Here is a 16,379-nt window from a genome sequence, read left to right as displayed (position 1 = left end):
AGCATTTTTACTTAAATTTGGAAAAATGGGTAACGTTCGACGAATAAATGCGGGAACGTGATTGCTGGGCATCTACAGCGTTTTTAACAGTTTGTCTAGCATATTGCTTGTGTATGATGAGCAGGGGCATGTGGCAGATGAGAGGGGGGCTGGTGATAGCTCAGAACAGGTCAGATCAGCTGCGCACTGTTTTTTTTTTTCTTCCTGTAGGCGGTAACTTTAAGTCAGGAAAGCGAGGCTAGCCAATCAGAGCGCAGGAAACCATCCACACTGTCCAGACTCAAGGGCTTCTGCCATTGGCTGATGAAATCACATGTCCTCTCTATATGAAGAGCGGCCATGTTCCCTCAGCGCCATTTTATGCATGTCACAGCTGACAGACGCTGCTGCTCAGTGTGCTCTTGTTTAATGAGAAATATTAGCTATATAGATGGGCGCTTGTTTGGAAGTCAGATAGTGTAGATAACTTCTCTGCTGTGTACCTGTGAAACTGACCTTGCAGTACATTTCTTTTTCTTGTTCAATTACTGAGATTCTGACAGAAACAGCAGGGCCCATGCCATAGAACTGTGTTTTGCACCAGTTGTATTGTGCTGTATGCATGAGTATACTTTCAATCTATTTTTTCACTTGCTAATGTGATAAAGCAAGCAAGCCCTTGTAGCCCACCTTTTGATTTTGTGGGGTTGAAATTTGCCTGTTTGCAGATTCTGCAGAGCTTCTGAGTGCAGCGCACAAAAACCTTTTTTTTCATTTGCTAATGTGATAGTGCATGCCGTGATAGCCACTTTGTCATTTTTTGGTGGGTGAACGTTAGCTGTATGCACAGTGAAAAATATATATTTTTTCTGTTGCTAGGCAGAGACCACAAAAGATTTTTTTGTGTCGCAAACACCATAAACTCTGCTATAAGCCACCTACTATTTTAGTGGCATTGAACTTCAGCAGTTTTCAGAGTAAAAAAATATTTTTTTTCTGTTGCTAGGCAGAGTCCAAAAAATAATTTTTATCTGCCGCAAACGTGATACACTCTGCTATAAGCCAGCTACTACATTAGTGGCAGTGAACTTCAGCTCTTTTCAGAGTAAAAAAATAGATTTTTTTTATGTCACAAACGTGTTACACTCTGGTATAAGCCACCTTGTATTTTAGTGGGGGAGATAATCAGCTGTATGCAGAGCTGCTGCAGAATAAAAAAATAGATTTTTTGCTGTGACTAACGTGATACAGCAGCCTAGATGTGAGTTTGAAATATCTTGGAGCATATATTCTATATTATACAGGCCTCATCCAAAGTAAAAAAAATACTTTCTTCGATTCCTAACATTATACAGCATGGGACATCTCATTTTGAAATAGTTTGGAGAATATCACGTATGATATACAGGCTTCATCCACACTAAAAAAATACTTTCTCCTGTTACTAATGTGATACAGTAGGGGACATCTCATTTTGAAATTGTTCGCAGCATATTTCCTATGTTATACAGGCCTCATCCACAGTAAAAAATTGCTTTCTTCTGTTACTAACGTCATACACTAGGGGACATCTCAGGGTGCCAAGGGAGGGTGGTTCACTGGGATCGAGGGGGGTTGGTGATACCAGAAAAACTGTTAGTTAAGGTGCAAGAGGCAAGGAACAAATATAAGAGGAAGAGGTGATGGGCAAGCAACAGTTCGTGCTTGGTGGGAGGGGACGGAGGAAACGAGCATCAGAATTACCCAGCCACCAAAACAACATGGGCTTGAACCTCATGGAAGAGCCCGACATATGAGTGCCTTCTTGCTGAACTATCTGCAACAAGATCCCTGTATAGTTATGATTAGTGATGAGTGAACACTAAAATGCTCTGGTACTCGTTGTTCAGGGTGAGCAAATTGGAATGCTCGAGTGCTCGGACCGAGTAATGAGCCCAATGTAAGTCTATGGGAAACTCAAACATTTTTCCGGCGACTCCCCCCGGTGGTCTGCAGAGGGACTAAAAATTGCCCGAATCATTGGGAACAGTGCTCAAATGACATGGGATCAGCATGAGGAAGACCCCTGGAAGCATTTCTGATGCCCAGATCACTGCTGTGAACAATGTTGTCAGAGGTATTACGCCACTTTTACGGACTCACAATACGAAACCAAAATGGATTTTCCTAGGAAAAATGTTAAGGAACATCCTTTCCAGGGTAATGACTTGTATATAAGGCAAAATAAATAAGCAAAAAACAAAAACACTCCTCCACACCTTGAACTATGTTCACACGTAGCGTTTTTGATGCATTTTTGCCGTTTTGCATTGCTTTCAACGATGACAAATGCATTCACTGGGAAATGTCATTTTAACATTTTACAACCTTATCTGGCCATGTGGTGTGTAACACATCATCAGACACATGCATACAGTGCTGAAAAGACATGGGAACAGCATGAGGAAGACCCCTGGAAGCAGTTGTCCCTACCCCATTCCTTGGTATGCAAGCGCAAGTATGCAGCAAGCCATCCACCCACCCACCCACAGGCTGCAATACTATGCTGCCAAATTTTTGACAGATGCTTGCCCTTGAAATGTGGCCTTTTAGACTCTTGGAGGCAGAAGTCGTCCACCACCTCATCGTGGCGCGGCCGGGTGTCCACACTCAGTCCCCAGCCGCCACTATTTCTCCAGGCGTCGTCTCCGCCTTCCATAAGTACGGGTCCCACAACATTACACGTGTCTTCTCCAGTGCACTTACTGTCGGTTTGAGCTGCATTTCCCCACAGCCATATTTTTTAGCTCGGTGAAAGGACTGGCTTTTGGGAAACCGTATCTACTGCAGCTGTCATCTCTCCCAAGAAGTCCTCTAATGCAGCTTGGCGCATAAGTAATGGCAGCAGCCTATCCAACATCAGCTCGCACTTGTCGGTGGTGCTTCAACGCGCAAACATCTTTCTTTGTCCTTTAATTTCATAACTACTGAGTTGGGCAATGGCATGATCTGCAATGCGGTTTCAGAAATAACATGCAATTAAGCACGTCCAATCCACATTAAAAAAAGCAGCCATAGAGTGTCCGGGAACTTTCCTACACACTTTTCTTAGCCAGGGCTGCTTCTCGGCAGGGTTGGACGGGCCCACCAGAGAACTGGAATCTCCTCCGGTGGGCACTGGCTTCTCCTTCGGGAGAGTTCATAGTGCCGAGGTGAGGCCATGATGATGATAGAGGACACCATCTACCTAGTTTTCTGTTACTTGGAATGCAAGCACAAGTATGCAGCCAGCCACCCACCGACCCACAGGCTGCAGTACTATACTGCCAAATTTTTGACAGCTACCTGCACTTGAAATGTGGCCTTTTAGGCTCATGGAGCAGGAAGCTTTTCACAACCTCATGGCAGCGTCGGCAGCCAGGTGTCCATACTCAGTCCCCAGCCGTCACTATTTCTCCAAGTATCGTCTCCACCTTCCACAAGCAAGGGTCCCTGAACATTACTGCTGGTACTTTTCTGTGGGAATCTGCTTGCCTCCTACCAGCCTGGAATATTTCCAGTGAACTATGGTACGACTCCATGGTATTAGAACTGCCCTCAGTACCAGTGGCGAAGATTTTCAGGAGGTAGGGACAAGTTTTTTTTATTTAAGGAAGCATGCAAATTGTATTTTAAACTTCGTCCTTACTCCTCCAGAAATGAGGAGCAATGGGTTGGTATTGTGATTTCTCTATTGCAGGGATATCCTCAGTCGTGGGCGTTTTCCTTACCACAGGACTCAGTTTGTCTCCAGTCTGTGGAGGGGTTTTTCGGGGCTCTGGCCCTCATCTATGATGACCCTGACTGAGTTGTCTTGACTGAGTCTAGGCTATGTCGCCTTCAGCAGAGGAATTGGTCAGTAGAAATGTACAGCTCTGAATTCCGTAGATGGGCAACGGATTCCAAACGGAATGACTCAGCCCTTAGAAGTCAATTTTGTGAGGGGCTTACTGAACGGTAGAAAGATGCCGTGGCAGTATATGAAACCCCTCAATCCTTGGAAGCTGCCATGTTGTTGGCCATATGTCTTGATAGACGCCTAGGGGATAGACGGGTGAGACCACCTTCTCCGGGGCCTTCTTGTCGGGGTTGTGTACCTCTGCCGGGAGAGTGTTCTGGAGGTGAACCAGTACTGGGGGAGGTGGAGGAACCCATGCAATTAGGGGGTGTCTCTACATCATACATCTCCTCAGGGATTCTCAGGAAAAAAGGCGCATGTTTTTTGTTATGGGAAAAAGGGACATTTTTTTGGGACCTGTACTTCAATTCCTAAACAAAAGGAGACTCGATTAACTCTTGGTAGTCTGGAGTTGGATAAACAAGGGGTTCATTTGTTACCAACCTGCAGTTCCCACTATGTCCTGTCAGCAGAGGTGGTGCTAGAGAGCAAAACCGAGAAAATTTCTGTGTTTGTTGACAGTGGAGCCGGGGTCAGCATGGTTGATGCTGAGTTTATGAAAACTCATGGTCTTGTTTGCTGTGCTTTAGCTGAACCTATTTTCATCTTTGCCATCGACTCGGCGCCATTTGCACAGAAAGCATTTACTCAGATTGTACATAATGTAAAACTGAAGTTGGGGTCAGTTCATTGTGAAATAATCCCTTGCTATGTCCTGGACAATCTTCTCATACCTATTGTTTTGGGTATTCCTTAGCTTGTTAAACATAATCCATTGGTGGATTTGCAAGCCAGGGAGATTTTTGACTGGGGAGATAACTGTCAAGAGAACTGTTTAAATATTTCCCTTGCTACTGTTTCTATGGAAATATTACCTGCTTTTCTGTCTGGTTTTGAGGACATTATTTTCTGAGATGGGGTGTCAGGATTTGCCTCCTCATCGTGCATGTGACTGTCCTATTAACCTGACCCCTGGAGCTAAACTACCAAAGTCCAGGCTGTATAATCTTTCTGGCCCTGAGAGACAAGCCATGAAAAATTTCATTGTCGAAAGTCTGGAGAAGGGACATATCGGAAACTTATCTTCGCCCGTGGCGGTAGGGTTCTTCTTTGTGAAGAAAAAAGATGGTGGTCTACGTCCCTGTTTAGATTTCTGGGAGTTAAATCAAATTACTATCTGTGATCCATACCTTCTTCCTCTGATTCCTGATTTGTTCAGCCAGGTTGTAGGAGCTAAGGTATTCTCAAAGTTGGATTTAAGGGGAGTCTACAATCTGGTTAGAATCAGAGAAGGGGACGAATGGAAAACAGCATTCAATACCCCGGAAGGACATTTCGAGAGTCTGGTTATGCTTTTTGGTTTGACCAATGCACCTGCGGTATTCCAGCATTTCATAAATTATATTTTCTATAATTTGGTGGGGAGGTTTGTGGTGGTCTATCTAGACGATATTTTGGTTTACTCACCTGATTTTAAGACACATTGGGGGCATGTTAAGCAGGTACTCCAGATATTAAGGGATAACAAACTTTATGCCAAACTGAAAATGTGTTTTCGCTGTTCAGGAGGTGAAGTTTTTGGGGTACTTGTTGTGATCTTCAGGTTTTCGGATGCATCCGGAGAAGATCCGTGCAGTCCTTGATTGGGAACATCCCAAGAACCTGAAGGATCTACAACGTTTTCTGGGCTTTACAAATTTTTACTATTAATTCATCCAAAATTACTCTGTTATAGTGAAACCCCTTACTGACAAGGCCTGCGAAAGGATCTGATTTTTCCAAATGGTCAGATGCTTCACTCCAGGCTTTTTCTTCCTTAAAGAATCATTTTGCCACTGCACATATACTCTGTCAACCCGATGTTTTCCAACCCTTTATTGTGGAGGTTGATGCGTCGGATGTCGGGGTTGGGGCTGTGTTGTCTCAGGGTCTGTCCCCTGGTACATGGTGTCCGTGCGCTTTCTTTTCTAAAAAGTTGTGTCTTCGGCTGAGAGAAATTATGACATGGGTAATAGGGAACTTTTGGCGATCAAATTGGCGTTTGAAGAATGACGACATTGGTTGGAGGGAGCTGTCCATCCTATTACTTTTATTACTTTTATTACTGACCATAAGAACCTGTCATACCTCCAGTCAGCTAAACGTTTCAACCCTAGGCAAGCCAGGTGGTCACTGTTTTTTACTAGGTTCAATTTTGTTGTCACTTTTCGCCCAGGGTTCAAAAATGTCAAGGCTGATGCTTTGTCCCAGAGCTTTCCTGGTGGTGGTGACCATGAGAACCCTGCCCCGATATTATAGAAAGGGGTAGTCATTTTGGCACTGTTTCCTTAACTGAAGGGTGAGGTGTTGGAGGCTCAGGGGCACACCTCTGCCTCCTGCCCTTCAGGAAGGTTATTTGTACCATCTGATTTGTGCCGCAAAGTAATTAAGGAACACATCATAACTATGTACTTGCTGGGCATCCAGGTGGTAAGGCAACCATGGACCTCCTCTCTCGTCGTTTTTGGTGGCCGGGGTTGCATTGGGATGTGAGTGAACACGTAGCTGCTTGTAGTATTTGCGCGCGTTCTAAGGTTTTGCATACCCGTCCATCTGGTACTCTTCTTCCGCTACCCATCCCTAGCAGGCAATGGACACACTTATCCATGGATTTTATTACTGACCGGTTTCTTCAGGCAAAACAGTGGTTTTGGTGGTAGTAGGTAGGTTCAGTAAAATGGCACATTTCATTGCATTGCCTGCACTTCCAAATGCCAAGACACTTCCTCAGGTGTTGATGAATGAGATTGTGAAGCTTCACGGGGTTCCCTCCAATGTGGTTTCAGATGGGGGGACCGAGTTTGTTTCCAAGTTATGGAAGGCTTTCTGTTCTCGACTGGGGGTGCAGCTGTCCTTTTCCTCTGCTTTCCACCCTCAGTCGAATTGACAGACCGAGCGTGTCAATCACAAATTGGACACCTACCTCAGGAGTTTCGTTTACGAAAATCAGGAGGATTGGGCATCCTGCCTACCGCTGGCAGAATTTGCCATCAATAATCATCGTCAAGAATCCACTGGCAGGTCACTGTTCTTCGGTGCATACGGCTATCACCCACAGTTTTGTACCTTTAGTGGGGGAGGAGCTTCAGGAGTTCCTGAGGAGGAACGTTTTGCTTCATTGCTCTCCTCGGTATGGCGGGGGGTTCTGAGTAATTTAAAGATCATGGGAGACAGGTATAAACGTATTGTTGACAGATAACGCTTCTCAGGTCCAGACCTGAATGTGAATGACTTTGTGTGGTTATTAGAGATAAGCGGTGTTCGACTCAAACTGTTCGCCAATCTCAAATTCGAGCTGTTTTGGGCGGTGTTCGAGCCGTTCGACGAACACGAACGATTTGAAAAAAATCCGGATGTTCGAGGTTATGTTCGATAACTGTTCGTGCACCAAAATCGTAACTGGATTTTTTCACAGTAATGCTGTTAATCAATGTTAATACGCAGTTTGAGTGTACAGTGGGGCGGGGGGAGGGGCAGGGGATGGATCTCTGCAGAAATAATGAAGATCTCCATTTTTTTTTCTTTCCCGCATTTGCAGTGGGGAGGTGCAGTCTGTCAGCCTATCAGCAGCACACACACGCAGCGAAGTGCTTTTTTTCACACAAGCAAGGGCATGTGTCATTGGCTGTGTATGTCACATGTCCTTGCCCTATAAGACCCAGCCATTTTCCACGTCGCCACCATTTTCTCACTGCTGCAGCTGAGTGTTAGACGGCACCGCTGCTGCTGTGGGTGCTATACTTTCTAACTGTGTGAATTGCAAGCGAATTTGCTCTTAAATAGACAGATAGGTTGGGAGTAGGGACTAGTTGTAATTGCAGCCCTATTGAGGGCTAGGTTACAGCATTTCCTAGGACTTTTTGCCAGGCAGGTCTGTTTTAGTGCTGTGCAAGTGTTTTTCACAGCATTTGGCTAAATCTAGCTAAGCAAATCTTTTTGGGCCTCTTGCAGTGTGTGTTAGTCAGTGGAGTAGCCTATCTGTGTTGCAAGCTACACCACCTGTGCATGTAATACGAATTTTTTACTGCACCTAGCCAAGTAAAACCTTTTGGGCATAGTAGCAGTGTGTGGTACTCAATCTATTAGGCCATCTATACTAAGCTCCACCAGCTTTGAAATTAATAATAATTTTTAGCTGCATCTAGCCCGGAAAATAATTTTGGGCATAGTAGCAGTGTGTGGTACTCATTGTATTAGGCCATCTATACCAAGCTCCACCAGCTTTGAAATTAATAATAATTTTTAGCTGCATCTAGCCCGGAAAATAATTTTGGGCATAGTAGTAGTGTGTGGTACACATTGTATTAGGCCATCTATACCAAGCTCCACTAGCTTTGAAATTAATAATAATTTTTAGCTGCATCTGGCCCGGAAAATAATTTTGGGCATAGTAGCAGTGTGTGGTACTCATTGCATTAGGCCATCTATACCAAGCTCCACCAGCTTTGAAATTAATAATAATTTTAGTTGCATATAGCCCAGAAAATAATTTTGGGTATAGTAGCAGTGTGTGGTACTCATTGTATTAGGCCATCTATACCAAGCTCCACCAGCTTTGAAATTAATAATAATTTTTAGCTGCATCTAGCCCGGAAAATAATTTTGGGCATAGTAGCAGTGTGTGGTACTCATTGTACTAGGCCATCTATACCAAGCTCCACCAGCTTTGAAATTAATAATAATTTTTAGCCGCATCTAGCCCGGAAAATAATTTTGGGCATAGTAGCAGTGTGTGGTACTCATTGTATTAGGCCATCTATACCAAGCTCCACCAGCTTTGAAATTAATAATAATTTTTAGCTGCATCTAGCCTGAAAAATAATTTTGGGCATACTAGCAGTGTGTGGTACTCATTGTATTAGGCCACATATACCAAGCTCCACAAGCTTTGAAATTAATAATAATTTTTAGCTGCATCTAGCCCGTAAAATAATTTTGGGCATAGTAGCAGTGTGTGGTACTCATTGTATTAGGCCATCTATACCAAGCTCCACCAGCTTTGAAATTAATAATAATTTTTAGCTGCATCTAGTCCGAAAAATAATTTTGGCCATAGTAGCAGTGTGTGGTACTCATTGTATTGGGCCATCTATACCAAGCTCCACCAGCTTTGAAATTAATAATAATTTTTAGATGCATCTAGCCCGTAAAATAATTTTGGGCATAGTAGCAGTGTGTGGTACTCATTGTATTAGGCCATCTATACCAAGCTCCACCAGCTTTGAAATTAATAATAATTTTTAGCTGCATCTAGCCCGGAAAATAATTTTGGGCATAGTAGCAGTGTGTGGTACTCATTGTACTAGGCCATCTATACCAAGCTCCACCAGCTTTGAAATTAATAATAATTTTTAGCCGCATCTAGCCCGGAAAATAATTTTGGGCATAGTAGCAGTGTGTGGTACTCATTGTATTAGGCCATCTATACCAAGCTCCACCAGCTTTGAAATTAATAATAATTTTTAGCTGCATCTAGCCCGGAAAATAATTTTGGGCATACTAGCAGTGTGTGGTACTCATTGTATTAGGCCACATATACCAAGCTCCACAAGCTTTGAAATTAATAATAATTTTTAGCTGCATCTAGCCCGTAAAATAATTTTGGGCATAGTAGCAGTGTGTGGTACTCATTGTATTAGGCCATCTATACCAAGCTCCACCAGCTTTGAAATTAATAATAATTTTTAGCTGCATCTAGTCCGAAAAATAATTTTGGCCATAGTAGCAGTGTGTGGTACTCATTGTATTGGGCCATCTATACCAAGCTCCACCAGCTTTGAAATTAATAATAATTTTTAGCTGCTTCCAGCCCGGAAAATAATTTTGGGCATAGTAGCAGTGTGTGGTACTCATTGTATTAGGCCATCTATACCAAGCTCCACCAGCTTTGAAATGAATAATAATTTTTAGCTGCATCTAGCCCGGAAAATAATTTTGGGCACAGTAGCAGTGTGTGGTTCTCATTGTATTAGGCCATCTATACCAAGCTCCACCAGCTTTGAAATGAATAATAATTTTTAGCTGCATCTAGCCCGGAAAATAATTTTGGGCATAGTAGCAGTGTGTGGTACTCATTGTATTAGGCCATCTATACCAAGCTCCACCAGCTTTGAAATTAATAATAATTTTTAGCTGAATCTAGCCCGGAAAATAATTTTGGGCATAGTAGCAGTGTGTGGTACCCATTATATTAGGCCATCTATACCAAGCTCCACCAGCTTTGAAATTAATAATAATTTTTAGCTGCATCCTGCCCGGAAAATAATTTTGGGCATAGTAGCAGTGTGTGGTACTCATTGTATTAGGCCATCTATACCAAGCTCCACCAGCTTTGAAATTAATAATAATTTTTAGCTGCATCTAGCCCGGAAAATAGTTTTGGGCATTGTAGCAGTGTGTGGTACTCATTGTATTAGGCCATCTATACCAAGCTCCACCAGCTTTGAAATTAATAATATTTTTTAGCTGCATCTAGCCCGGAAAATAGTTTTGGGCATAGTAGCAGTATATGGTACTCATTGTATTAGGCCATCTATACCAAGCTCCACCAGCTTTGAAATTAATAATAATTTTTAGCTGAATCTAGCCCGGAAAATAATTTTGGGCATAGTAGCAGTGTTTGGTACTCATTGTATTAGGCCATTTATGCCAAGCTCCACCAGCTTTGAAATTAATAATAATTTTTAGCTGCATCTAGCCCAGAAAATAATTTTGGGCATAGTAGCAGTGTGTGGTACTCATTGTATTAGGCCATCTATACCAAGCTCCACCAGCTTTGAAATTGATAATAATTTTTAGCTGCATCTAGCCCGGAAAATTATTTTGGGCATAGTAGCAGTGTGTGGTACTCATTGTATTAGGCCATCTATACCAAGCTCCATAAGCTTTGAAATTAATAATAATTTTTAGCTGCATCTAGCCCGGAAAATAATTTTGGGCATAGTAGCAGTGTGTGGTACTCATTGTATTAGGCCATCTATACCAAGCTCCACCAGCTTTGAAATTAATAATAATTTTTAGCTGCATCTAGCCCGGAAAATAATTTTGGGCATAGTAGCAGTGTGTGGTACTCATTGTATTAGGCCATCTATACCAAGCTCCATAAGCTTTGAAATTAATAATAATTTTTAGCTGCATCTAGCCCGGAAAATAATTTTGGGCATAGTAGCAGTGTGTGGTACTCATTGTATTAGGCCATCTATACCAAGCTCCACAAGCTTTGAAATTAATAATAATTTTTAGCTGTATCTAGCCCGGAAAATAATTTTTATTCCCAATAGTGGTAGCAATAGAAATATGGGGCGCGTGCCTGGCTAACAAAAATATACGCTTCATAACAAAAAACACCAGCCTTGCGCACTGCATTAATAAGATGGCATCATCGTCTCTCCCAATGCTAGGCCTACTACGGCGGCTAGCATTCCTGTGTCTAAAACACAATGTATGGGTCCGCGCTAGCCACGATGCTGAGGGGTCTAACACTGCTGCTAACGCTTTATCACAATTCAATTGGCAGATTTTCACAGGGCTCCTCCCCAACGCCCACCCATCGGGCAACAGTTGCCGACCCTCCCTATGGGATCTAGTGGCGAATAGTTGATGCCATTAATCAGAGCGTCAGTTGCCCCGTCGACGTGGCAAGCATACGGTAAGGCATGGGAAGAGTGGACACGACTAGTGTTGAGCATTCCGATACTGAAATATCGGGTATCGACCGATATTCGCTGTATCGGAGTTCCGATACTGAGTTCCGATACTTTTAGAATATCGAATACCGGAATCGGAAGTTCACATAATGCCTGCGCTCTGCAGTGTCTCTGAAGGATGACAAGCTGGATAGCAGCGCTCAGCTGCGATCCAGCCTGTTATCAGAATGCCATCCCAGCGTGAGAGAATTCTCCTGCTCAAGCGCTGACATTACATTATCTCCCTTACATTACAATTAAATGGAATAGCAGGAATTAATATTTTTTTAAGACGTTAATGCCACAGCCATGGTGGTTGTGGCATTACAGTGGTTGCCCAAATCGATGGGAACAGTGCTCACAGTGAAACATGAAAAGCCGGCAATTCATCAGTGGCATACCCCGGTACCCGACAATTTAGAACCGAAAGAATAGAGTATCACACATAGATTAGATAGATAGAAACATGTCAGTCACATATATAATAAGTACAGTGATAGTGTTGCTTACTGTACATGTCATTTAGTGTAAAGGATTTATTTAAAAAAATAATAGTGTTTTCATGCACAGTCTCTTTAAAAAAGCCGGCCGGCAATTTAGCAGCGGTACCCGACAATTTAGAATAGAAAGATAGAGCATCACACATAGATTAGATAGATAGAAACATGTCAGTCACATATATAATAAGTACAGTGACAGTGTTGCTTATTGTACTTGTCATTTAGTGTAAAGGATCTATTTAAAAAAATAATAGTGTTTTCATGCACCGTCTCTTTAAAAAAGCCGGCCGGCAATTTAGCAGCGGTACCCGACAATTTAGAATAGAAAGATAGAGCATCACACATAGATTAGATAGATAGAAACATGTCAGTCACATATATAAGAAGTAGAGTGACAGTGTTGGTTACTGTACTTGTCATTTAGTGTTAAAATAAAGGATTTATTAAAAAAAAAATTGGCGTGGGGTTCCCCGTAATTATAGTCTCTAGCGGAGGATAAGCAGACGGCTGGGGCAGATGTTTGAAGCCTGGGAAGGGGGTAATACCCACGGAGCTTCCCAGACTACTAATATCAGCCCCTAGCTGAATACCTAGCCTTTACTAGCTATTAAAATGGGGGACCCAAAAAAAAAATGACGTGGGGTCCCCCCTATTTTAATAGCTAGCAAAGGCTAGGTGAATATTGGCCCCCTCCCAGGCTAGAAACACCAGCCGTCAGCCGCCCCAGCCGTCAGCCGCCCCAGAAATGGCGCATCGATAGGATGCGCCAATTCTGGCACTTAGCCTCGCTCTTCCCACTGCCGTGTAGTGGTGGCAGTGGGGTAATAGGGTTGGGGTTGATGTCAGCTTATAATGCCAGCTGACATCAAGCCCAGGTTAGTAATGGAGAGGCGTCTATAAGACACCCCCATTTCTAACCCCATAGTCAAAGTTAAAAAAAAACACAAACACCCAGAATAAAGTCCTTTAATTGAAATAAACACACAATTCTTTATTGTTCTAAATTAAACCATACTTACCATCACGCCCATTCCAGCTGAAGCCAACGATCTCCTGCAATAAAATAAAAATAATAAACCAACATCATCCTTACCTTTTGATGGTTCCCAGGACGGCTCCAGCTCTGCTACATCGAGCTGACAGGCTGGATCGCAGCAGAAAGCTGCCATCCAGCCTGTCATCCCACAGACACTGAGAAGCGCAGGCATGCTTGCGCTCCTCAGTGTCTGGCTGTGACGGCATCCAGATGAGCCGACAATGAACTCAGCTCATCTCATGCACGTCACTGACAGCGTGGGAAAATTCTCCTGCGCATGCGGTGAGCGTGAGAGAACTCTCCTGCTGAAGCGCTGAGCGCAGGAGAATTTTCCCACGCTGTCAGTGACGAGCATGAGGTGAGCTGAGTTCATTCTCGGCTCATCTGGATGCCGTCACAGCCAGACACTGAGGAGCGCAAGCAAGCCTGCGCTTCTCAGTGTCTGGGAGATAACAGGCTGGATGGCAGCTTTCTGCTGCGGTCCAGCCTGTCATCTCGATGTAGCAGAGCTGAAGCTGTCCTGGGAACCATCAAAAGGTAAGGATGATGTTGCTTTATTATTTTTCTTTTATTGCAGGAGATCGGAAGGTACCGCTCAACACTAGATACGACTAGTAGCAGGCAGATGGGCTGACCAATGTGAACAAGCCAGATTACAAGTCACCATAGAATTTCTCCACCAGCTAATGATGAGGGGCATATCACGGGCTTCAGCGCAGCGGTGTCTGACCGGAGTAGCATTTCACTTCCAACTACTGAATTGGGGAGATGTGACAAAGAGATTCATCATCAGACAATCCATAAAAGGGTGGAAAAGGGGACAGCCAAGTCAGGAGTGTAGACGTCCCGTCCCGTGTTACTAAAACTGATTTCTCACATCATATCCCTAACACCATTAACATGACACTCACAATTTGAAGCAACACTACTGTCTACTGCATATGCGATCACCTTCTTCGGGGCGCTATGCATAAGCGAATTAGTCCCTCAATCCAAAATTACCACCTGTGGAGGCTTATTACACCAGGACATAGTCATAGCCAATAATGCAATACGTCTACGCATACGCAAATCGAAAACGGTTCCAGCGGGCAGGGGCACTTGGGTACTTCTACAACCCACAAATGGTACACTGAGTCGGGTAACAATAGTAAAAACATATATAACCATCAGATCACAAGATAATTTCTTCCTATCACACATTGATGGAACGCCATTATCAAGATACCAGTTCCAAGCTATATTAAATAAATGCCTAACATCGGCAGGGAACCACCCCAAAGATTACGGGACACACTCATTCCGAATAGGCGCGGCCACGGAAGCAGCAAGAGCAGGACTGTCTGAAACGGAAGTTGAGAGGACAGGGAAATGGCGATCCACGTGTTTGGCGAGATACATAAGACCGGACTTGTTATCCTAACGTGGTTTGTTTCTTTTACAGGTGACGCTAAGCCAACAGTGTGGGTGATAGGCCACTCGTATACATATTGGGCAGAAAAAAGGGCGAAAGTCCGCCCAGGCGGGAGAAAATTAGAGTTTCATAACACATATTTCAACTGGAGAGGTATTAGAGGCCTGCAATGGCCACAGGTACTAATGAAGGTAATCAAGGTAAGGAGAGAGGCAAGAGGTCCGGTCATCTTAGTTATACAGGCCGGGGGAAACGACCTAGGTCATCACAAGAGTGCATAACTAATGGCAATAATGAAACTAGACACTGAGCGCTTCAGAGAATTTTTCACAAAACTAACTATAGTATGGTCAGAGATTGTCCCGATAGCGGTATGGCAAGGTGCGCGAGACATCACGGCCATCGAACGGACAAGGCGGGTAATAAATATTCGGATGGCACAATTTAGAAGAGACAGAGGTGGTGTAGTGATACGACACCGACAACTGGAAGGAGATAAAGCAGGCCTCATACGGCCCGACGGTGTTCACTTAATGGATATTGGACTGGACGTATTCCTGTCATGACTCCAGGACGGAGTGGAACAAGCGTTAAGAGTGATGGATGGGGGTCGGAGTCCTGCATACGAGTAAGCAGGATCCTCCGTGGCCTGGAAATAGAAAGGACATGTTGGAGAGTTACACTTGTTGGCCAACTTGCCGGTGTGGAGACACAAGGCATGCTGCAACAAGCTGAATTATTTTAGAAATAAAATGCCTTTCTATTGGAATGAGTATAAAGAGTTAATAAAGCTGTGACTGATCCTCACCGATCCAGTTGTAAGAGTTACATTATTGTATTGTCAAGGAAAGGGGGGCGGTAGGGGAGCTGAGCATCTGGGTTTGGTTGGGGGTCCCCACAGTGTGCCTAGGCTAGATCCAGTTAAAAATTCTTATTAGATACACAGGCAGTGTAGCTTGCTTCAGAGCTGGGCTACTACGCTGACTAGCAGACACTGAAGCTTTGGAGCAGACCTCTGAGTAAACAGCTCTTCAGACTCAACCATCTGTGTTACCCCAAGCCATAGTGTATGTAGTTTCTTACGGTTAAAAGGGGGGGGGTGCGACCTAACCCACCTGGAATTGACGATGCCAAAGTCACGTAAAACACAGCAAGGGGACTCCAAAAAGAGTCTCCATTTTTTCCAAAAATTGTGGCACAGACACCACTTAAGTGGCATCAATTGCCCCAGAGTTGTTTAAAACGGTTGTTGAGGTGATTTAACCAATTCCTCAAGCTTTTAGTCTCCCCAGGATGACACAGCGGTAGAAAAGTCCTTGCGGATCCATGATTTGTTCATCTTTATGAACGTGAGTCTGTCTACATTCTCAGTGGACAGCCGCGTGCGCTTATCTGTCAGCACACCACCAGCAGCGCTGAACACACGGTCAGAGAGAACGCTGGCTGCAGGGCATGACAAGATCTCCAAGGCGTGAGTGGCGAGCTCCGGATATTTTTCCAGATTAGAAGCCCAAAATGAGCAAGGGTCCAGTGACACAGTCATGGCTTCGATGTTCACTTGGAGATACTCCTGGACCATCCTCTCTAGGCGTTGACTATGTGTCAGACTTCTTGTCTCCTGTGGCCTTGCAAAGGATGGTCTAAAAAAGTGGTGAAACGATTCCACAAAATTGCTGTTACCAGCAGATACTGTGTTACTGTTACGGTTTGAGTAATGAAGACTCGACAGTCCCACGGTTGGCAAGTTAGAACTGTGAGATTCACTACGTGCACCACTGGTGTTTTGTGTAAAAGCACATGTAAGATTCTG

The sequence above is a fragment of the Phyllobates terribilis genome, unplaced genomic scaffold (genome assembly GCF_046119375.1).
Source record: "Phyllobates terribilis strain yellow unplaced genomic scaffold, ASM4611937v1 Scaffold_11__3_contigs__length_659146591, whole genome shotgun sequence".
In the NCBI taxonomy this organism is placed as follows: domain Eukaryota; kingdom Metazoa; phylum Chordata; class Amphibia; order Anura; family Dendrobatidae; genus Phyllobates; species Phyllobates terribilis.
This window is presented reverse-complemented; position numbering follows the sequence as displayed.